Source organism: Artemia franciscana, chromosome 8 (genome assembly GCF_032884065.1).
Source record: "Artemia franciscana chromosome 8, ASM3288406v1, whole genome shotgun sequence".
In the NCBI taxonomy this organism is placed as follows: Eukaryota; Metazoa; Arthropoda; class Branchiopoda; order Anostraca; family Artemiidae; genus Artemia; species Artemia franciscana.
In genome coordinates, this window is record NC_088870.1 from 35,338,713 (window position 1) to 35,362,880 (window position 24,168).

At 35.9% G+C, this 24,168-nt stretch overlaps 3 long non-coding RNA genes across 3 annotated transcripts in view; all 3 read right to left on the reverse strand.

Moving 5' to 3' along the window:
* Positions 1-24,168, reverse strand: part of LOC136030348 (uncharacterized) — a 361,960-nt gene that overhangs the window by 278,839 nt on the left and 58,953 nt on the right. The window lies entirely within an intron of this gene.
* On the reverse strand, positions 4,820-7,227 carry LOC136030345 (uncharacterized). The gene is made up of 2 exons (XR_010618257.1): positions 7,134-7,227; positions 4,820-5,034 (listed from the first exon to the last, which is right to left on the reverse strand). It is a non-coding gene; the product is annotated as an uncharacterized LOC136030345 (long non-coding RNA).
* Positions 10,051-12,871, reverse strand: LOC136030346 (uncharacterized). The gene is made up of 2 exons (XR_010618258.1): positions 12,735-12,871; positions 10,051-10,151 (listed from the first exon to the last, which is right to left on the reverse strand). It is a non-coding gene; the product is annotated as an uncharacterized LOC136030346 (long non-coding RNA).

The window sequence follows — 24,168 nt, forward strand, 5'->3', positions numbered from 1 at the left end:
AGTAATAGCTGAGTCCACTACTTAATTTATGATTGTTTGATGCGTGTGCATCGTTTATTTATGTATTATGTAATATTTTTGAATGTAACCGAGCATCGTCTTTGCTTAACAGTAACCTTTCTTTGTTATTGCTTGAAGAAAAATGTCCTATTGAAGACTTAGGGAAGAAACAGACTATCTTTAGTTTTTAGCGGCTTGGTACACTCCCTCCCCCCTCCCATTAGGTGGAAGAGATCTCATGTGGTCTCAGGATAGGGATAGCTGGGCTGCTATGTGTTCTGTAATTTACTAGTTCAGAATGAGCGCGTCCTTAGGTTCAGTGGTGTAAGATGGCCAAACTTTCTGCTTCTTAACCAGTTCCGTAAAAACCAGCTTTGTCCATCTCTCAACTTGAAAATATAATTTGTATCAATTTTTGGTTGTAACAGGCTAATGAAACCAATAAAGGATAGAGTCCCTTGCTTATTTTTTTGGCCTAGAACAAACCTTATAAAGCAACGGAGAGTAGAACAAGAAGAAAAAGGTAGTGAAAAGGGATTGGATTTCCTTTTACGTCTTCCTATAGTAACACAAGAACAGAAAGTGAAGACAATCTTAACAGTGAAAGCAGCTGAACTTTATCCCAGTCAATTAAGAAACATGATTTAATTAATGGTCCAACCAGCTTTGACTCATATTTGTGATGGCCCCTTTTAACAAAGAGACTTGACTTTCCTTAGACTGATAGGTGAAAAATCGGAGAATCATCAGGATTTTCAGACATCTTTAAAAAAAATTTAGGCTTGTGTTTTTCACAAGTTTTCTAACACCCCTTTCCCCACAAGTCGTTTTATTGGAAAGGGGTTGAAGGGGCACTCGCCCTGGGTGAAATTTTCATCCAGGGCGAGTGCCCCTTCAACCCAATTTTCACCAAATTTCGCCTGGCCGAAATTTGAATTAAATAATCTAACATTCATTATCATTTTGCAGTTGTTAAAATTTTATCTCTATTAAAAAAAGTAGAGGTCATGGTTGGCAGTAAGCTAGTTACTTACTGTAATAATTATATAATACTTACGGTTAATATAAGCAAATTGAAGGTCTTAAACTATCTAGATCGTTTTTCAGACCAACAATGATAGCGTACCATGTTTCAGATTAGGCAACCAACCGGTTTTTGAGAAAATGTATCAATATTAAATTTACTGACACGAGGAACTGCTTGTCTATATAATTTGTTTAGAAGAGTTCATACCGTTTTGCAAATTGGCAACTTGGGACATTCTGGTCTGAAAAGACGATCTGTTGACAGTTTGAGAATTTCCAGAAGGTAACAAAAAAAAAGTGAGAACCTTGAAAAACAGTTATTACCGTGCCAAACGTAATCTCCGAGAACATAACCCTTGTTATTGCAACTGCATTTGTTTGTGGTCCTACACTCCCTTTGCAATAACAGCGTAGAGTCTTGCCCATCGCTTCTTAAATTAGCTGCAGCTGCTGATGACTTACTTGTCGTTTTTGCAAATTGGCAACTTGGGACAAAGGGTCTGAAAAGACGATCTATTGACAAGTTTGAGAATTGCCAGAAGGTAAAAAAAAAACAAGTGAGAACATTGAAAAACAGTTATTACCGTGCCAAACTTAATCTCCGAGAACATAACCCTTGTTATTACAACTGCATTTGTTTGTGGTTCTACACTCCCTTCGCAATAACAGCATAGAGTCTTGCCCATCACTTCTTAAATTATCTGCAGCTGCTGATGACTTTGTCGTTTTTGCAAATTGGCAACTTGGGACAAAGGGTCTGAAAAGACGATCTATTGACAAGTTTGAGAATTGCCAGAAGGTAAAAAAAAACAAGTGAGAACATTGAAAAACAGTTATTACCGTGCCAAACTTAATCTCTGAGAACATAACCCTTGTTATTACAACTGCATTTGTTTGTGGTTCTACACTCCCTTCGCAATAACAGCATAGAGTCTTGCCCATCACTTCTTAAATTATCTGCAGCTGCTGATGACTTTGTCGTTTTTGCAAATTGGCAACTTGGGACAAAGGGTCTGAAAAGACGATCTATTGACAAGTTTGAGAATTGCCAGAAGGTAAAAAAAAAACAAGTGAGAACATTGAAAAACAGTTATTACCGTGCCAAACTTAATCTCCGAGAACATAACCCTTGTTATTACAACTACATTTGTTGGTGGTTCTACACTCCCTTTGCAATAACAGCGTAGAGTCTTGCCCATCGCTTCTTAAATTAGCTGCAGCTGCTGATGACTTACTTGTCGTTTTTGCAAATTGGCAACTTGGGACAGAGGGTCTGAAAAGACGATCTATTGACAAGTTTGAGAATTGTCAGAAGATAAAAAAAAAACAAGTGAGAACATTGAAAAACAGTTATTACCGTGCCAAACTTAATCTCTGAGAACACAACCCTTGTTATTACAACTGCATTTGTTTGTGGTTCTACACTCCCTTTGCAATAACAGCGTAGAGTCTTGCCCATCGCTTCTTAAATTAGCTGCAGCTGCTGATGACTTACTTGTCGTTTTTGCAAATTGGCAACTTGGGACAAAGGGTCTGAAAAGACGATCTATTGACAAGTTTGAGAATTGCCAGAAGGTAAAAAAAAGCAAGTGAGAACATTGAAAAACAGTTATTACCGTGCCAAACTTAATCTCCGAGAACATAACCCTTGTTATTACAACTGCATTTGTTTGTGGTTCTACACTCCCTTTGCAATAATAGCGTAGAGTCTTGCCCATCGCTTCTTAAATTAGCTGCAGCTGCTGATGACTTACTTGTCGTTTTTGCAAATTGGCAACTTGGGACAAAGGGTCTGAAAAGACGATCTATTGACAAGTTTGAGAATTGCCAGAAGGTAAAAAAAAAGCAAGTGAGAACATTGAAAAAAAGTTATTACCGTGCCAAACTTAATCTCCAAGAATATAACCCTTGTTATTGCAAATGCATTTGTTTGTGGTTCTACACTCCCTTTGCAATAACAGCGTAGAGTCTTGCCCATCGCTTCTTAAATTAGCTGCAGCTGCTGGTGACTTACTTGTCGTTTTTGCAAATTGGCAACTTGGGACAAAGGTTCTGAAAAGATGATCTGTTGACAAGTTTGAGAATTGCCAGAAGGTAAAAAAAAACAAGTGAGAACATTGAAAAACAGTTATTACCGTGCCTAACTTAATCTCCGAGAACATAACCCTTGTTATTGCAACTGCATTTGCTTGTGGTTGTACACTCCCTTTGCAACAACAGCGTAGTCTTGCCCATCGCTTCTTGAATTAACTGCAGCTGCTGATGACTTACTTGTCGTTTTTGCAAATTGGCAACCTGGGACAAAGGGTCTGAAAAGACGATCTATTGACAAGTTTGGAAATAGCTTTTGGAGCCTTTTGGAAACACATTTTTCACATAATAACGTTGCGTGGCTATTGGAGTCTCTGAGAAGATTCTCAAGTAATACTTCTTTTAATTGAATACAAAACTAGACTGATTTTGTCTGGCGTATGAAAACAAGAAAGGAAATAATAAATGAAAAGAGAAAAATCAAATAGGTGAAAATTTTTGTCTGGAGACTAGAAATGAAACTTATAAATACTTTAAAATTCGTCTGACCGCTTTAGATCAATTACGAACACTTGAGCAATATGCAGTTAACTGAAGTAATATTACAGGAATAAAAAGGGTTAACCCTCCTCTAAAAACGGAACTATGGGACAGTAATCACCCCCTTTTCTCTTTGTATGTTGTAAGATTTTCGTCCTGGCTCTTTCGTCAGAGTTCTGGTGAAAAAAAGGGAGGGGGGATGTTTTCAGAACAAATTAAGTTGGGTGGGTCTAAGGGATAATGATAGCATTTTTAAAAAGGAGAAAGGTTAGAACTGTCAGAGAAGGTAATAGTGAGCATAAGGAACAAGTGAATGGAGAGGCACTAAAAATTAAATCCCCCAAAACAGGCAGTGTAAACTTCATTTTACTACTCGAACCGACTCCTTAAGTGTTGCTGATACACACTTTTGACAACCTGAATGTATGCAGTGTATTTTTATTTAGTTCAACTTACCCCTTAATATATATTAAAACTTTTATTTTCATTCCCTTATAAACTTCAACACTTCATTAGTAGTAGTAGTGGAATGCGCATACTACCTTTTTGCATGTTGAACATCTCCCTCGTGATGACATGGAAGTTTCAGCTTAAAACTTAAAGCTGTTCCTAAGATATTGCTGATATGCACTCTTGACAAACTGTATACACATATTGTATTTTAATTTAGTTCAACTTCCTCCCCCCCCCTCAACATTTGCAGAAATGTTCATCTTAATAGTAGTTAATAGTGGTAGCCTTAGTAGCAGTCACAATAGAAGTAGCAGTTGTAGTAGTAGCAGTATTAGTAGTAGCAGCAGTAGGCTACTAGTAAAATCTATATTGTACATTTTGGCTAGTTGAATATCCCCCTTATCATGCCCTGGAATTTTTAGCCTAATACTCTAAGCCCAGGAAGGAAACAAAGAATTAAGCTGTGAACATGGGTATCATTTTTTTTTTTTGGGGGGGGGGGGGGAAGGGTGGGGCAGTGCCCCCCATATTTTGGAGAAAAAATTATATAGCCCATGCCCCTTGAATATCCGGACATAAACCCTTCTTGCTCCCCTCCAATAAAAATACTGGAGCCACGCCCTTGGCTGTGAAAAGACTGGGGTATTGTTCGGATCTTGTATAACTGTGGTGGCATAAGCCAGCTTGGTGCTGGAGTGATTTGCCAGTAGTAGTAGTAGCAGATTTAGGGACACTAAAGACTTTAAATGCTACGCTAAGGAATCACCTCTTTTTTGAACATCAATATAACTTTATTAAAAATATGTACAAGTTAAAAAAATAAATATCTCTCAAAACAAATGCATATTGACAAAGTTGTCTCTATTTTTGAATGACCCCCATGGGTTTGGTGCTTCTTTTTTCTTCTCAGCTACACTAAATGAGCTCATTGATTTAGCTAGCTTATCCGCCTCATATTTCTGAATTGCATGGTAGCTTGCTTTCCTGAAATAGACAACAAAACATAAGTCCTTTGAATAACCAATTTTAATGATTGTGAGAGAAAATTTAAACATGTCACTGGTTCCCTATCGTGCCTTAAATTTTTAGAGGTTTTAATGCTGTCTTCCCCGTAATTTCGTTGGAGCTATCCTCAACCTCAAAAGCTTAATCTCAGTAACATGTTATCATTAACATGTGAGCATAGATCCTGGTTTACTTTTTCGTCATAAATATTAGTCTTCAACAATATAGTATCAACATTCAATTTACCTGTTCTACAGTCCATTCGAGACGAGCTACCGCCGGCTTTAGAAAGAAATTGGTCAACAAGTTGATCATATTGAGTACACGAGGTAGCAAAACTGCTCTACCCGTTTTGGTGCTGACTACAGGGAATTGTTTAAGAGTAATTTAAAAGTAGACCGGTTCACTCCATATTTTGTACTAAGGAGTTGGATTTACCAAGAAAGGTTATGTCTGCATATTCTTTTTGTGTGCTTTTTTATGAGTACTTGTTTCATTTTCTTTCTAGAATGTTTCTTTGTTTGAGCGTCAAGCCCCACGCTCACAACAATCTTGATATAATAAATAAGCGTATTAATAAATAAGCCTTGTTTTCACAATTTCCAATAGAAGTATATTACGATCGAATATATTTAATATTTTTCTTGAATTTTAGCTACCTTTAAGTCTAACTATTTTTATCTTAGGCCACAATCGTAATTTTAGGTGCCATTCATGGGTAATATCAGGGAGAAGTCAGGAGGGTGATGTGCCCGTTCCTCCCAAAGCAAGGAGACGGTTCAAAAACATAAACAGATCAAGAGGATTATGATAAGTAAACAGTTGAACGCTGGCTAAAATAAAGCTTCTGATATTATTTACCAGACCTACCCCCCCCCCCTCCTTCCCCCCGCACAGATTGCAAATTTTCAAAATCTCCTGTGAATGTGCCTTACGATATAATATATTATTTCGTCTTAAGTGAAAACTTTTTTTTTATTTTAAGTGAAAATCATGCTTTTAAGTGCCAGCCATGAGTAGCACCACGAAAGAATAAGGATGAGATGCCCCCTCCACCGGAATCCAGAAGACATTTAAAAACATATCATAACAGAACAATGACAAATACTCCCATGTAATTTCCGGTTAAAATCAAGCACCTGGCATATCTTGTCCTCCACCCTGGGAAAATTTCGTATCGTCGGTCTTTGTTCCAGTTGCTGGTATATAACCTTGTTTATTTTCTCGCAAAACCATACGTAAATCGACAATAAAGATTGTTATATCCATTTTTACTGTTTAAATAATCATATTACACAGTTAGGTTCATGAGTTCCTCATGATTACCCCTTCTTTTTTTATTGTCGTTTACTCGAAAAACTTCTTCTCGTTTTATAGATGGCCTTTCCTGCTTTTATAAGGAAATCAGCTTAGCCATTTTCTTTTTGAAATACAAGCCATCAAAGTGGATAGCAAGATATTTAATGAACTATGGAGAAACAAAATATTTTTCTGTCACATATAAAAAACAATCAAATGTTATAAACAAAGAAATACAGAAGGGCTATCAGATCCGTAGCTGTCGTTAAAAAATGCATGGTTTTGCTTAAACAAGGCTTGTGGTTGGGGTGATTCGAAGCAGCAAATGGAAATTTATGTCCATATCTCCAAATTAAAAATACTTTATTTATTTCTAGGTACATCTCCCTAATTTTTAAGCTACTTAGGGATTTATATTTTCTTCTTTTTTCAAATTCTCTCATAACCTTATCTTTTAAATACTTATGCTAGCTGGGAATTATTAGCATTACCAAAGCTAGTCACTTCTTCCACAAAAGATATTATTTTTGGATGCATTTTTACAATTTATTTGAATGTAGATTTCTTGTATAGCAATAGCCAGCAGCTAATTACTTTCGTGCAACAAAGTTGGCGTGAAACTTAAAAGGAAGAAGACGAATTCTTAATTATTGGGATGTTGGCTAGAAAAATTTAACTGAAGATCTTAAAATAATTCTACTAAAATTGCGAAGGACAATCCTTGCAATCCACAATTTCATTCATTACAGTAAGCCCATGAGATGAAGAGAATGGCTTACTTGTCGTGCTTTTCGTAGTAGATGCTACCGTCTCGTGGAGAAAAGCTGCAGCTTGTTCCTTGGACCATATTGATTGTTTTCACTTTTCGCTAAAAGAAAAAATCACTTAAATTTAAATGAAAATGTTCATAATAATAAGAAAGGTGGGTATAGAAGACTTCCCTAAAAATAAATGACTCGCCTTAAATTGACAATTTTTGCAATATCATCCAAAGTACCAAGGGACCGAGCTTCGCTTGTTGAAAAGAACGACAGTTTTTGTAACCTCTTTCGTAAATGAACATAAATTCAGTTTACCTTGTTCGCTATAGAAAGTAAAACAATTAGGGTATTGGACATCTGGGTACTCATGACGTTACTACTGTATGTAAAATGTTTTTCCAAAAGCAATTTTCTCCTAAAAAATTAATTTTTTCGAAGTCGTACCTTTTTAGGTATTTCCAATACCCAATTAGGGTGTTGGAAATCTGGGTACTCATGACCCTAAAAAATGTATCCCCTAAAAAATTAATTTTCCCGAACTCATCGTGACCTATCTAAATTGTTTTTTTGTTTTTTTTCAGACCAAAAAAATGGCAGTATGATAATTTTCAGAAAAAATATAAATCCATTTCCAAGGAAACATTTATAGATAGATAAATGTATGTTCGATTATTTCTCGTTTAATAATCTAAGATATTAAGAGCCCTAAATTCGAAGTCTTTGAATGTCCAAGACGCAAAATTGAGTCTAGTCAAAGTGTTGGTTGAAGGCAAAATTTTTCAAAAAGGTAGCTCAAAGTGCTTTTATGACGTTATTTGGACAAAAATTTACACTCTACCCCCTTAAATTAAGAAAGTTTTGTTGATTAGTTCAACTTGGTCCCTCCTATCTTGTTTGCTTTTTATGATACTTAGAAGTTACTCTTTTTCCACAATGTTTCGCTGTCTTGTTTCACACCGAGATATAGCTGTAAAATGTGTAAATTAGAGCTTTTGATAAAAAAAAAATTTGCCACATCTAGGATGCCTCAAGAATCTCACATTTACCAAAACCCGTTAATGAACATTGTCTTATGAATTATCACAGCCAAAGTCAGGTCTCGGAGATCCCCCCCCTCTCCGTAAAAATATTTTGATATTTTCCACAAAAAGGCGTATTTTGGTAACAGACTTATCTAAATCTGCGGGCAAACGGACATCTTTTACGTCTGAAGCAAATAAGGGAACTTCGTTAGAATCTTGAAGAAAGAATTAGTTCTACAAAAAAAGGAAAAAAGGGGAGAAAAGAGTATTTCCAGCAGTCATTTATTCTCGAAATCTTCTGTTTTAACCTTTAAATAACATGATAAGTTATAATAAAAAAAGAACAAGAGATTTTAGACACTTCTTAAAAGAAGGCATTCAAAATCAACCCATAAGAAATAAGCTGACAGTCTTATTGACCTTATGCAAACCAGTGCTGCCAATGTGAAACTATTGAGTGAGTATCAGTAGTTTTCCAAGATTCTAAAGACCTTTCTCAGCTTCCCTGCGTCTATGGATCAATCATAAGGCTGAAGGTGCAATCCAACCTCTGCATTTGTTTATTTTTATCGCAGTTTCTCTCTTGTTTATCATGGTAAAAAACAGTTTTGATAAAATACGTTTTAAATTGGGATTACTTTTAATATTGGTACTTTCACCTTTGCATACAGAAAAAATAAAATAGACAAATGAAAAGTGTAACCCCTAAAATAACCCTGATAAAATAAAACAAAGCGAAAAAGGAAATCAATTTCAGTAAACACTATTTTCTGGCTAAGTGAAAAACAAGAAACAATTAGTCATCTACACATTACTACATCCTGTTTTTTTGCGTGCCTCCAAGTTCTAAATTAGCATTAATGTCTTACTTACTATTATCTTTACCTCATTGCCGTTTTTAGACTTTTTTTCACAGTTAATATTGCAGTTGATATAGCTCTAAAAAGTGCACACAAACCAATAATAAGGAGACACCTTTTAAGCTTATGACGGTTGTAAGAAGTGTAAGTTGCAAATCCTTATTATTAATTCATTTTGTGAAAAAATTATAAATATACTGTCTCTCCCCCTTCCTCTCTTATTTTCAAAAATGAGTTTTTCTGTGGATGTGTGCAACACCTTGAGCTTAGGTATTTTGTCTGCTTATCTTTTAATGTTTTCTTGCTATTATTCAAAGCCTTTTATTTTTGTCTATTGTAAAATAAGGATCATATTTTTACATTTTATTACTTCTTACATAATGTACCCGCAAGAATACTTTTAACTGAAGGCACTTTCGAAACCGTTCTCTACTAATCTACTGAACTTGCAATCGGTTGTACTTGTTTCTTTCCTTTTTCTATTGATTACTCCATCAATACTGTATTGCAATTTTACATTTCTAACAGATAATAAATCTTTGCATACTCTTTAGCTTATATCCCCTACTCTAGATTTTGGAAAATATAGTTTTTGTTTCTCCATTAAGGAAAAATAGAAAAACAGACTTTGAAGAATACCATTGTGATTTTCATAAGAAAAATCAAAAGAAGTCCTTTTTTAACCAATATATGTTCGTGATGCCACTATATACCGATGAATAATATAATTAATTCAGGTGGCGGCCGAAATGACAATTAACAATTATTTTATAACATTAATAAATTTATATTTAAACATTAATATATATTATATTTTGAACATTAAACATTAATGTTTAACAATTATATTTTAAACATTAATAAGCACTTAATATTAATAAATAATCAATAATGTTAAATTTTATTAAAAAATACTGGTATTAATATTATTCAATAATAAAAATAAATGATATGAGTCATTTAGCTAATATCAGTAAATAAAATCAATTAATCAATTTTATAAAATCGGAAATCAATTAATAACTGAAGTGGTCCCTTAAATGACGAACTTACCTCAAGGTACACTATGGATGAGGGTGAGAACTGTTAGTTCTAATTTATTTGCAGTGTTGCCGCGACGGCTGCCAAGAGATGCCTCAAGGGTTTTTTCAAGCCTAAAACAAAGAGGAATTGAAATGATAAGTGCGGAAACTTACAATAGGCCTATAAAATTAAACACGCGTTTTTACAGCCAACACGTTTAGTGTACACTCGCTTAAAACTACTCAGCCTATTTGTGAAAATAAGGAGCTTAAATTTACTCTTTAGAAAAGGACAGAGACATAAGGTAGGGAGAATGGACCCCTAAAAATGTTAATACCAAAACCTTTTGAAAAAATTCTTAAGCAGGAATAATAGTTGAAATTGGTTTTAAAGCCAGAAAAGCCATATATAAAACATAAGATACAAAAAGAGGTGGTATGTATACTGGAAATAATATAACAAATATATCTAACGAGAGAAAATGAATAACCTTATTTAAATAGGACGCTTGTTTTTGCGGAAATAGAAACTTTTAGGTAATTATCTATGTAGGTTTCATCAGGGCTGTATCCAGCGGGGTAGGGATTTGAACCTTTTTCCTAGAAATGTTTGTCCGACTCGTAAAAACATAATAAAATCAATAAACCCACACTTTTGATGCATTTTTTAAAGCTTTTTTTGTAAATCCATCCAGGAACAAAAAAACCTTAGGAAAAGGGCCTGGTCATAACCATGATTTACATATATTACATTTAGTAGCTAAGTTGCTAATTTAGCTAAGGTTCAAGGATATATCCAAAAATTTTACTGATGGAGGAGGGTTTACTAAGTATTTATTGGTCAGGATAAGGTTTGAGAAACATAATCAGATAAGTGTTTTTTTTTTCGTTTTAATTTTTTTTTCGGCCATTTAGAGAGGGGTCCCCAGTCCTTTTGCCTTTATCAATGGGTCCCTCTTCCTAGTCCGCTTTTTCTTTTCAAATCGTTGCGTCAGCAACAGAAGAGGCGTAACGAGGTAGTAAACCCGGAGAATAGTGGCTCTCCAGGAGGACGGACAGGGCATCACCTGAGAAAACCAATTAGACTTGTTCAAGGTCTTCGTCAAGGATCTGTATTAAGCCCCATCCTGTTTAACACCTTGAAGTCACAAAAAAATATTGCTGAAGCATTCAGCATCAATCTATGCGACCTCAGCCTGCTTTCGTATGCTCACGGCCTGCTGATGTTAAGCTGCAACCTAACTTCTCTACGAGAAAATATCGACCACCTGATAACTGGTTACAAAAGTATCAGTCTAAGGGTCAAGGCACTAAGGACAGAGTTTGTGGAGCTTTGTCCCTCAGCAAGAAAGCAGCAAAGCAGTGGCCCTACATATGTGACGGTTGAACAAATCAAAATTTTCCCTGGAAATACCATGAAATACCTGGGGATAACGTACGGTCATGATGTCAGACGTTCTCGCTGACTAATAATCATGAAAATTACCAAGAGCATTCGTTCAAGTTACGGAAAGCTTGTCTCTCTGAAATTGAGCTTAAACAAGATTCTTGCAACAGAAAAAAAACATTTATTATTGACTGAGAAGGGAGGAAAAAATTGAACGTAAGAAACATTTTATTTCCGAATTGAAAAGTATCAAGATGTCAACAGAAGGGGGTGCTTACTCACGGGTTTTGCAAAACAGAACTTAAATACTTTTGAACAGGATGTAAAATTCCGTACTTATATAATAAACACTCAGGAAGTGAAGTTGGTAAAATTATGACAGTTCATATAAACTGACTTACCGATAAAGTGAATACACCAATCGATGCCTTTTTGTGTTCTTTACGAATATAATAATCGCTTCTACCGTAAATTCAAATTTAAGCACTTTTTGAGCTCTTAAAAATGACACATTTTCAAAAAATCATGACAGCTCACATAACTGACTTACCAATAAAGTGAACACACCACTCGATGCCTTTTTTTATGTTCTTTATGAATATAATAATCGCTTCTACCGCAAACTGAAATTTAAGCATTTTTTGAGCTCTTAAAAATGACGAATTTTCAATTAAAGTATGATCGTTTTCCACAAAGTAATACTACGTTTTCTCACTGCCATCTTTTTCCAGCGTTTTCGAAAAAATAATGCTACATTTTCTCAGTGCCAAAATTATCTATAATAAGGTTAGTTTAGGTTAGGTTAGGTTAAAAAATGTTTAAATTTAAATTTACGGTAGAAACGATTATTATATTCGTAAAGAACATACAAAAAAGCATCAAGTGGTATTTTCACTTTATTGGTAAGTCAGTTATATGAACTGTCATAAATTTACCGTGAAGTTTGATTAATGCTAATGAAACCAAGCAAAATGATGAAAAATGTAATAGCTTAGAAATTAAATTCGGGCTATTTATTTCCATTTTAGGTTGGGGAGGAGGGTAAAGCATAGCATATGTTAAATACGTAACCTAACCTAACAACCTTGTAAACCAGAATTTACGGTAAATCCGCATCGTTTGAATTGGGAAGGGATTGAGTGAGGTACTCCAAATACCTGACATTCGGGGACAAAATTTCAGTTTTGGACTTGTTTCATTCGTCTAAGTCGACTACTATCCAAAATACCGAAAAGCCCCTCAGCTAGGATCAGGGACTACTTTAATCTCATCTGATTAATCAGTTAACATAAAAACATATTAAAGGCTAATATAAAATGAAATCTTACCAAATATATTGATTATACCGTTGTTGCAAAGAAGATGCTGAGAAGCGTGTCTTCATGTACACACAGATTTGGATTTATAAACCCTTTTCACAATTCAAAATTATGTTTTAACACTTTTATCTTTAGTTTAAGCTTTCGTGCCTTAACAAATATTAGCGAGCCATTCGAATTTACCAAGAGTTTATACCCAAGGAAGCGGTAAATCCGGTTATGCTTCACCTCAAGGCGCTACCATTCTGGGGTCACCGCAAACTCTTCCGAGCAAACACAGTGTACACGTGAGACATGGAACGTCAAAAAATATTTTACGATTGCTTTTTTCATGCAAAGGGTTAGAAAAATGAGTCCTTGTAAGAGGGGACAGGATGAGACTAAATATATCCCATCCCGACAATAGAAACTAGGAAAGTTAAAATTTTGAGAAATGTGGAAAAAATATGATATTCTGATAGCCTACACTAAATTACGCTTCACCAACAGCAATTTTTTTTTTTAGCAAAATCACCCCTCACCTGTCACTATAAGTTTTCAAGACCACATCCTCGATACTGGATTATCGAGTATCGATACTCGATAGATGGATTAAGCCTCGATACTTAATCCATGTTTAACCGATGGGTGATCGTTCACATGGCTTTGAGCACCCACAGAATTTTACACAAAAAAAAAGAAAAAAAAAACCCAGCGAATTGTATGTGCGTTGGCCGTACAATTCTATTTTCTGTGGAGATATTTTCCGTTGTGGGTGTTTTTCAAGAAGGGGGGGGGTATTTCTCGCGGGGTCTATTTTCCAGGAGGGTGTTTCTGCGGGGGGGGGGTAAATGCTGGCTCCCACTGGCGTTCAGGGTCCTATCCAGGATTTTTTTAGGGGGGAGGGGTGTCACAAAAAGATTTTTCGGGGGGGTAACATTTTTGTTACGTTTTCACGAATCGGACAAACATTATGGGGGAGTTCAAACCCCCTTCCCCTGGATAAGCCCTTGTCTGGGCTGGTCCCTGATAGTCGAAACTCACTTAACAGATGCGAAGCAAGTAATTGATGAGACTAGGGCTCAAAAACATTTGAGCTAGGGCTATCGATAAAACTTTGGGAGATTCGGGATTTTGAAGGAATGAGGCTGAGATTTTTTTTTCAATGTAGGAAGATTTGATCCTCTAAAAATAGGACGTAGAAATCAAGACCTATAAAGAAATTGCATATAGGAATTTGGGCTAATTCTTCAGTACAAAATTTTCCCTGAAAGTTCATCCCTTGGAAACTATTCTCTCCATAGAAAATTCTACCCCCTGCAAAATCCCCCCAGCAGAAAATTCGTCCTCCTCTCCCCACCCGAAAAATGCATGCTTACTTCGATTACTTTCCAATAGCAACTAGTGTACGTAAACAATGGGCCAATTCTATAACATAAGGACCTTTCCCCAGGGCCTATGAAGGGTTGTGTTATCTCCAAAGACATAGTTATTAGGTTTTCAACTATGCTGAACAAAATAGCTATCTCAGAATTTTGATCCAACGATTTTGGGAGAAAAGTGGCTTAGGAGGGGACCTAATTGGCCTTAAAACGGGCACTATAACTTTGGATATACATTTGAATGAGCCCTCATCCGATGTTCAATGCCCAGTAGGTTGATACGATCAGTCCTGGGGAAACAACAACAAAAAAATACACAGGGATCCGTGATCTTTCTTCAAGCAAAAAAAAATCCACATCTTTTGAGATCGGAGCTTGAAACCTGCACAAGGGTCCTCTGATACGCTGAATCTGATGGTGTAATTTTTATTAAGATTCTATGGCTTTTATGGGGTATTTTCTCCTTTTTACGAAAATCAGGCAAATTTTCTCAGGCTCGTAAGCTTTAATGGGTACAACTAAATTTAATGAAACTTTAAATATTTGGAATCACCACAATAAACCAACTCTTTTGATATATCTATTGGTACCAAAATTCCGCTTTTTAAAGTTTCGGTTACTGTTGAGCCAGGTCGCTCCTTGCTTACAGTTTGTTACTTCGAACTGCTTGATTGTGCCTTGGTACCCACGATTCGGTATAACCTCTTAAAAATAAACTGCAGATATTCAAAAAAGTCGTATGTCTTACGTGCTGAACGACACGGTATTAAACAGAAATTATGCGACATATTCTTTTTGTTACTAATACAGTTTCGAAATTGCCTGCGCTATAAATTCTTTGACGAAATAGTTCAGAAGGTGGAAACGTGATTTTATGAAATGTCTGAGCTTTACGAGCAATATGGTTGAGTTTGAAAGTTTTCTAGAATTTTAGGCGATTTTTGAAATTGAAAGAAGAACCGTTTGAACCATTGTAAATGGTAACGTCTTAAATTTAGTTAGTTCCACCAGCTAATCACGACACTGTTGGTTCTAGCTCCCAGCGTAATACTAGAAGGCCACGGCACGTGGGGCTTCAGGTTTAAATGTTGAAGTTGAAATGGTGTTTATATTGACTTTGAAACGGTTATGAATATGACAATTTCTTATATTTTTGATATAGTATAATTCATCTATCTTTTTTTTCAAACATACATCTATCCTCCAAAATAAATTTACATGCCAAGAATGAAGGCTGTATTCAGGGGGTAGAGGGTGTGACCCCCCCCCCCGAAATGTTTGTCTGACTCGTAAAAGCGTAACAAAAATGAATATAAAAAATTTTGATGTCTTTTTTAAAGATTTTTTGTAGCCCTCCCCCCCTTCGCTGACAAAAGTGGTGGATACGACTTTGCCAAAAATATATAGACTAGTATGGGTATATTATTAAATTGATAAAGTAAGTTTGTCAAAAATTGCATTACGTTTGATATATTAAACTGATTGGGAGAGTTTTACATTAGAATAAGGCTAGTTTATGGTTCTTGTATTTTTTTTTCAAAATAAGGTAAGATCACAGAAAGAGCTTTCACCAACAAGAGCTGCACTGAAGCAGGATTTTAATTACAGAGGGGTTGAAAACTGTCTTAGAATAGGATCACAGGTCCTCAGTCTACCGACAACGAGGTACATTAAAATTAACTGGTTAGATTGGCATGACTGATTTTGATTAAACAGTGACGTGTTTTAACCCCGTATTAACTTTGGAAAAATATTTTGAAAGAAGTTGCTCTTAGAAAAAGTTTCTCTAAGAGCAGAAAAATATTTAATATTTTTAGTAGAGCAGGGATCATTCTTGACTTACAATAGGGTTTAAATCGCATATTCCTGAGACTGTAACACAATAAACTGTACAATTTTGAGACTATAATGCTAAATTTTTTATTCTTTCAGGTCTTTCAAGTGCGGAAATGGTGCAAAATTGCCTTTTTTGGTGCCATTTGGCGCTTTAGTTGGCGTTCTCCGGATGTATTTATAAAAGAACATAAATAAAATCAAGAGCTTTGAAATAAATCATTAAACATCTCTCTGCGATGTTGCCCGTGCCAATTTTGGTGCCATTTGGCGGTTTAGTTGGCGTTATCCGGACGAATTTACAAAAAACCATAAATAAGATCAAGAGCTTTGAAATAATTCATTAAACATCTTTCTGCGATGTTGCCGGTGCCATTTGGGGCTTTAGTTGGCTTTATCTGGACGAATTTACAAAAGAACATAAATAAGATCAAGAACTTTAAAATAAACCATTAAACAAATTTCTGCGATGTTGCCGGTGCCATTTTTGGCGCCATTTGGCGCTTTAGTTGGCGTCATCTGGATGAATTTACAAAAGAACATAAATAAAATCAAGAGCTTTGAAATAAGCCAATAAACATCTCTCTGCGATGTTGGCGGTCCAATTTTTAGTGTCACTTGACGCTTTAGTTGGAGTTATCCAGACGAATTGACAAAAAGACCGTAAATAAGATCAAGAGCTTTGAAATAAGCGATTAAACATCTATCTGCGATGTTGTTGGTGCCATTTGGCGCTTTAGTTGGCGTTATCCGGACAAATTTACAAAAGAACATAAATAAGATCAAGAGCTTTGAAATAAACCATTAAACATCTTTCTGCAATGTTGCCGTTGCCATTTTTTATGTCATTTGGCGCTTTAGTTGGCGTTATCCGGACGAATTTACGAAAGAACATAAACAAGATCAAGAGCTTTGAATAAACCATTAAACATCTCTCTGCAATGTTGTCGGTGCCATTTTTGGTGCCACTTGACGCTTTAGTTACCGTAATCCGGACGAATTTACAAATAGACCATAAATAAGATCAAGAGGTATAAAATAAACCATTAAACATCTCTCTGCGATGTTACCGGTGCCATTTTTGGTGCCATTTGGCGCTTTAGTCGACGTCATCTGGATGAATTTACAAAAGAACATAAATAAGATCAAGAGCTTTGAAATAAGCCAATATACATCTCTCTGCGATGTTGGCGGTGCCATTTTTAGTGTCATTTGACGCTTTAGTTGGAGTTATCTGGACGAATTGATAAAAAGACCGTAAATAAGATCAAGAGGTTTGAAATAAACAATTAAACATCTCTCTGCGATGTTGTTGGTGCCATTTGGCGCTCTAGTTGGCGTTATCCGGACAAATTTACAAAAGAACATAAATAAGATCAAGAGCTTTGAAATAAACCGTTAAACATCTCTCTGCGATATTGCCCGTGCCAATTTTGGTGCCATTTGGCGGTTTAGTTGGCGTTATCCGGACGAATTTACAAAAGACCATAAATAAGATCAAGAGCTTTGAAATAATTCATTAAACATCTTTCTGCGATGTTGCCGGTGCCATTTGGGGCTTTAGTTGGCTTTATCTGGACGAATTTACAAAAGAACATAAATAAGATCAAGAACTTTAAAATAAACCATTAAACAAATTTCTGCGATGTTGCCGGTGCCATTTTTGGCGCCATTTGGCGCTTTAGTTGGCGTCATCTGGATGAATTTACAAAAGAACATAAATAAGATCAAGAGCTTTGAAATAAGCCAATAAACATTTCTCTACGATGTTGGCGGTGCCATTTTTAGTGACACTTGACACTTTAGTTGGAGTTATCTGGACGAATTGACAAAAAGGCCGTAAAAAGATCAAGAGGTTTGAAATAAGCAATTAAACATCTCTCTGCGATGTTGTTGGTGCCATTTGGCGCTTTAGTTGGCGTTATCCGGACAAATTTACAAAAGAACATAAATAAGATCAAGAGCTTTGAAATAAACCATTAAACATCTCTCTGCGATGTTGCCGGTACAATGTTTGGCGCCGTTTGGCGCTTTAGTTGGTGTTATCTGGACTAATTTACGAAAGAACATAAACAAGATCAAGAGCTTTGAATAAACCATTAAACATCTCTCTGCAATGTTGTCGGTGCCATTTTTAGTGCCACTTGACGCTGTAGTTGGCGTTATCCAGACGAATTTACAAATAGACCATAAATAAGATCAAAAGAAATAAAATAAACCATTAAACATCTCTCTGGGATGTTGCCGGTGGCATTTTCGGTGCCATTTGGCACTTTAATTAGCGTTTTCCGGAAGAATTTACAAAATGATATAAATAAGATCAAGAGCTTTGAAGTAAGCCATTAAAAGTCTCTTTGGGATGTTGTCGGTGCAATTTCTGGTGCCATTTGGCGCTTTAGTTGGCGTTATCCGGACGAATTTACAAAAGAACAGAAATAAGATAAAGAGCTTTAAAATAAGCCAATAAACATCTCTCTGCAATGTTACCGGCGCAATTTTTGGCGCCATTTGGAGCTTTAGTTGGCGTTATCCCGATGAATTTACAAAACACAATAAATAAGATCAAGAGCTTTGAAATAAACCATTAAACATCTCTCTGCGATGTTGGCGCTCCCATTTTAAGTGTCACTTGACGGTTTAGTTGGCGTTATCTGGACGATTTTACAAAAAGACCATAAATAAGATCAAGAGGTTTGAAATAAGCCATGAAACATCTCTCTGCAATGTTGCTGTTTTCATTTTTTATGTCATTTGGCGCTTTAGTTGGCGTTATCCGGACGAATTTATAAAAGAACATAAATAAGAACAAGAGCTTTAAAATAAGCCAATAAACCTCTCTCTGCGACGTTGCCGGTACAATTTTTGGTGCCGTTTGGCGCTTTAGTTGGCGTTATCCCGACGAATTCACAAAAAGGCCATAAATAAGATCAAGAGCTTTAAAATAAGCCAATAAGCATCTCTCTGCGATGTTGCCGGTGCAATTTTTGGTGCCATTTGGCACTTAGAGTTGGTGTTATCCGGACTAATTTACAAAAAAACATAAATAAGATCAAGAGCTTTGAAATAAACCATTAAAGATCTCTCTGCGATGTTGTCGGTGCCATTTTTAGTGCCACTTGATGCTTTAGTTGGCGTTATCTGGACGAATTTGCAAAAAGACTATAAATAAGATCAAGAGGTTTAAAATAAACCATTAAACATCTCTCTGAAATATTGCCTGCGCTATTTTTGGTGCCATTTGGGGCCATTTGAGGGCTCGAGCTCCTTTCTGAGAGATAATTTCATGGGGGGGGGGTGATATACCCCTGTAACTATAAAAATTAAAGGATATAAAGTAAAAATAAAAAATAACATGAGATTTAAAGCGGGCCAAGGCCACCTTGTCTATGTTCCTGAATCGAAAAGGTCCCTTTACTGAGGCTTAGTGGAATCTTCTGAAAGGTTATTTTCTATGACCTGAAATGACTTCCTTGTAAGATATTTTTAGCACAATCCCTAACGCTTTCTGCAGTTCGAGGTGACAGACAAGTACGTAACATAGAAAAAGAGCGCAAAAAATGTATTGAATCTAATCTTTGTCACGCTTTTATTCCGTGAACAAAACAAAATACGTGTCGACCATGAGTTGTGCAAGTGAAACCAAAACCCTAAGGCTATAAAAAAACAGCAAAACAGGTAATTAAGTCAAATAGCTTAAAGTAAAATGAAAGGCTAAGCACGTATGGAGATACTTTTTAGGGCAACAATTTGGGAACTTGAGGGTTGAAATAAAAGAAAAAAAAACTACATACAGGTAAATTAAATGGAAAACGTAGCAAACTATTTCTTGAAATAAAATGAAAAACCTAAAAATTGTATAAAAATACCTGTGCCCATGCCTCTTCTAAAAGTTTCCTCTTCGTGACATTTCTGCGTTCGGGGTGCATATTTCTAAGTTGTAGTTTTCATAATTTTGTTAATAAAGTATTATATTTTCATCATATTTTGTTTTATTCCATTAGCATTAACCAAACTTCACTTCTCGACAGAACTTGTCTGTGGTGGCTGTAAATACCGTTTTTTTTTTAATTGTCATCGTCACTACTCTTATTACTAATATCATTGCACTCGTTATTGTTTTAACATTAACATAGCATATTAATAAGAAGTTGAGTTAAATTATGATTAAAACCGGTTTGATTCAGAGCAATTTTGAAGCTACTCCGAAAGACTTCATCAAACAGTTCGTGGTAACGAACTGTAACTAATGAGCGACTCGGTTCAACAGTAACCAAAACTCTAAAAAACGAAATTTTAATGACAGTACATACATTAGAAGAACCAGCTTATTATTCAGACTCAAAATATATAAGATTCATCAAGTTTAGCATTACCCATTGAAAGTTACGAGTCTTAGAACATTTGCCTGAATTTTGAAATAGGAGGAAACACCTCCTAAAATTCAAAGAATCTTAATGAAAATCGCACCATCATATTCAGTGTACCAGAACACCATGTCGTAGAAGTTTCAAGCTCATATTTGCAAGAATGTGGAATTTTGCTATCTTTGCCAGAATACAGATCACAGGTACGTATTTATTTGTTATTTTTTTTTGTTCCCCGGGGGTGATCATATTGGAATAATGGTCTTAGAATATCGTGATAGGATGCATTGGAACGGAAATTAAAAGCTCTTTGCTCTTTTATGCGACTAAAAAGACTGGAGGGTAGCTGGACTCCCTCCCACGCCCATTTTTCCCCAAAGATACTCTTATCAAAATTTTTAGACATCCATTTTAATGAGTATAGTTGAAAGATCAAATAATCCAGTCGTTAGGTGTGAAATGGCCCCCTAAATTTTGTGAGGAGGGGCCTATGAATTATGAAATAGTAGTGATGCCTCAATACCTTTAGAATGAGCCATAGCCGCTACTCCTTTCTTCCTTTAATGATTTAAGATCATGAAAAAGTTTAACGGCGATTCCCTCAAGACGCAGGTGTTATTAATTTTCTTCAAGACACAGGTGCTTGTTGTTGTTATGTAATAGGGAATGTTTTCTAGAAGACTCAAGTGTCTGATACATAATAGAGAATATATTTTCATTGATTATTTAAAAGCCCCGTGACTACCAGGAAGAAACTTTCAGGGCCTGCTGGTAGGAAACCTTCAAAAAGTGAATCGACCTTAATGAAAACCACTTCGTCAGATTTAGGCTAGTATATCAAAGAACCCTACTTAAGAGGTTTCAAACTCTATCCACAACTATTAAAAAAAAATCCAGAAGAAAGATCACTGATACGTGCTTATCTTTTTTTCTTTTTTACTTTTAATTTTGTTTCCCCCAGGGGTGATGGTACTGAACCAGAAGTTCTAAAAGATCGGACGTGGGCTTATCCAAACGAAAATCATAAGCTCTATTGCCCTTTTTAAGTCAGCAAAAACATTGGAGGGCAACTGACCTGCCTGTTTTTTTTCCACAAAGACATCTGATCAAAAATTTAAGGTATCCACTTGATTCAGCACAGCTGAAAGTTCCAATAACTATGTCTCTGGGGATAACATGACAGACCTTTCCCCTGGGAAAAGGGCTAGAAGTAATAAAATTTGCCATTTTTGCATATAGTATTTGTTATTGGGAAATGTACGAAATTTTTGGGGGGAATTTTCTGCGAGGAAAATTTCCATGGTGACGAGAGTTTCTGGGGGGATTTTCCAGGGAAAATTTTACACGGTGGAATTTACCAAAATCTATATACGGATTTCTTGTTATTTGTCGTACTTTCTTTTTGGCTGCTCAATTTTACATATGGAGAGAAAGTTCTGTGGGAATTGCCCTGGGGAAATTGCCAGCATTGAGGGATTTGTCTGGGTGAATTTTCCCATTGGACGGGAATTTTCCACGGAATGAATTTTCCGTTGGAATATTTTCTACGGGAGGACCTTTTTAGGGGGTGATTTTTCCTGGGAAAATTTTTCACGGAGGGGGTGTTTCCGGCATGACTGAAAAAAGATCACAAATTAAATTAAAAAAAACCCACTTTTTTTCAAATAAAAGTAAGAAGAATTCTTAAGGGGAAATTATCCGGGGGGATTTTCATCAACGAGGGAATTGTCTTGGAGAATTTTCCACTGGGGGAGATTTTCGTGAGAGGGATTTCTGGTGTAAATTTTCAATGGAGGGTAGAGAAAGATTTCCTGAAATTATTAGAAAGGGAATAAAAATTGAATAAAAACGCTAGTTTTTTGCAATTGAAAGTAAGGAGCATGCAGAAATTATTCCTTATAAGTTGGGGTGCCCCTTCCTCAATCCTCTTTACACGCAAGTTTTACTTTTTATCCCAATTCTTCAAGAACGACTCCTGAAACACAAGGGCCGTTTAATTGAAATAACAAAACTTTTTAAAGTCCTAAAAACTTTATCATAACGAGTGAGGGATTGGGGGGTATCCCCCTTCATATAATGAACAATTTTTATTCGTTTTGAGTTTAAAAGTTGCTCCATACTTTCGGTTGAAAAAGTTTGTATTTTTTCATCCAATTCCATGTAATTGGCTTACTTTGACATTTAAAAAGTCTTCCATCCTCCCTCAAGAAGACCCAGTCACCAAATTACCCTTTTCCAAATTACCCTTTCCCAAATGAGGAACAGTTTTGTTACCAAACTTCGGTTTTCTGCAAGGAAATCAGACCTGGAACTATTACTGCTCATAGAAGATCGGCGGAAGGTGCATTTTAAGGAAAATTATAAGTTCTAGTGCCTTTTTCTAAGTGACCAAAAATATTGGAGGGCAACCCTCATGCGCCCCACCCTTTTTTCCCAAAGTCTTCCGATCAAAATTTTGAGATAGTCGTTTTGTTCAGCATAGTTGAAAGATCCAATAATTGTGCTTTTAGGGGTTACATGAACCCCCCTGAATCCATGGCCTGTCGGAAAAGGGTTATAAGCCACGAAATTTGCCCATTTTTCCGAATAGTATTTGTTACTGGGAAATATACATACATTTTTCGGGAGGAGGGTATTTTGGGTTTGGGGTGGGTTTTCATGGGAAGAATTTTCCGTGGCGAGGGAAATTTCTGGGGGAAATTTTACACTATGGGGATTTGACAGAGTTATTATACGAATTTTTTTTTATTTGTCTTACTTTCTCTTTGCCAACTCCATTTTTCATGTGGATGCGGAGACGTTAAGTGGAATTGTCCAGGGGAAATTGTCAACGGGTTTGGATTTCCGAGAAGAAATTGCCATGGAAGGGGGGATTTCCTGAGTGATCAAAAAACGATTAGCATTCAAAGACTTTTTCAATTGAAAGCATGCTAAGAAGAATTTTTCAGGTGTATCGTCAGCAAGAAATTTTACGGGCGGGGGGGATTTTCAGCAAGGATGGAAGTATCCAGAAGGAACTTTACGGGAGTGTATTTTATGTGAGAGGAGCCTTCCGCAATGGATGCTCCCGTGATGGGAGGGAATTTTTCATGAGTGATTAGCCATATTTACCGGCATTATTCGAAAAACGATCAGAAAATAAATAAAGAAATCAAGTTTTTTCTACTGAAAGTATTGAACACAATTAAATCTCAAAACGAACAGAAATTGTTTCGTATATAAGGGGTTAGCCTCTCATTATAGTTTTATAATGTTAATACATCACTCTTTACGTTGAAGTTTGATTTTTAAGTGCTAAAAACCTTAGCGTGAAGAGCAAGGTATTGAAGAGGAAGACAACACCTTCACATACGGAATGATTTTTGTTCGTTTCAAGTTTTAATTTTTTCCTTACATTCAGTTGAAAAAACTTTCACTTGACTTTCACGTCTTTCTTCTTTTATCGTCTTTCAACTTTCACGTGTTTTCACTTGATTATGAATTAAAGATACAATAAAGACATGGCCCTAATCCACCAAAGGCTCCTTAGCCGGTAAAGGAGGGGGTATACACAGATCACTTAAACAGTAACTAAGAGAGAGAAAAGAGAGAATTAGAAGATTAATGAGATAAAAAAAAATATAGAGAAGCATTAAATAGACTCCAAGCCTAGACAAGACAAGGCACCTTCGAGCTGATTCAGGCATCATGATCCGTATATCATGACTTGCTGTTAGAGGGCTTGAGTCTGACCTTACGGATGGAGTAAAAGGAAGTTTAGTATGGTTTATTTATGAAGATGATAATTAGTGTGAACAGAGGTAAAAGATGGTATAATATTAAGGATAGAACTCAGGATATTACAACGGAGCTGAGAAAAAGTCAAAAATCAAGGGAACATCTTGA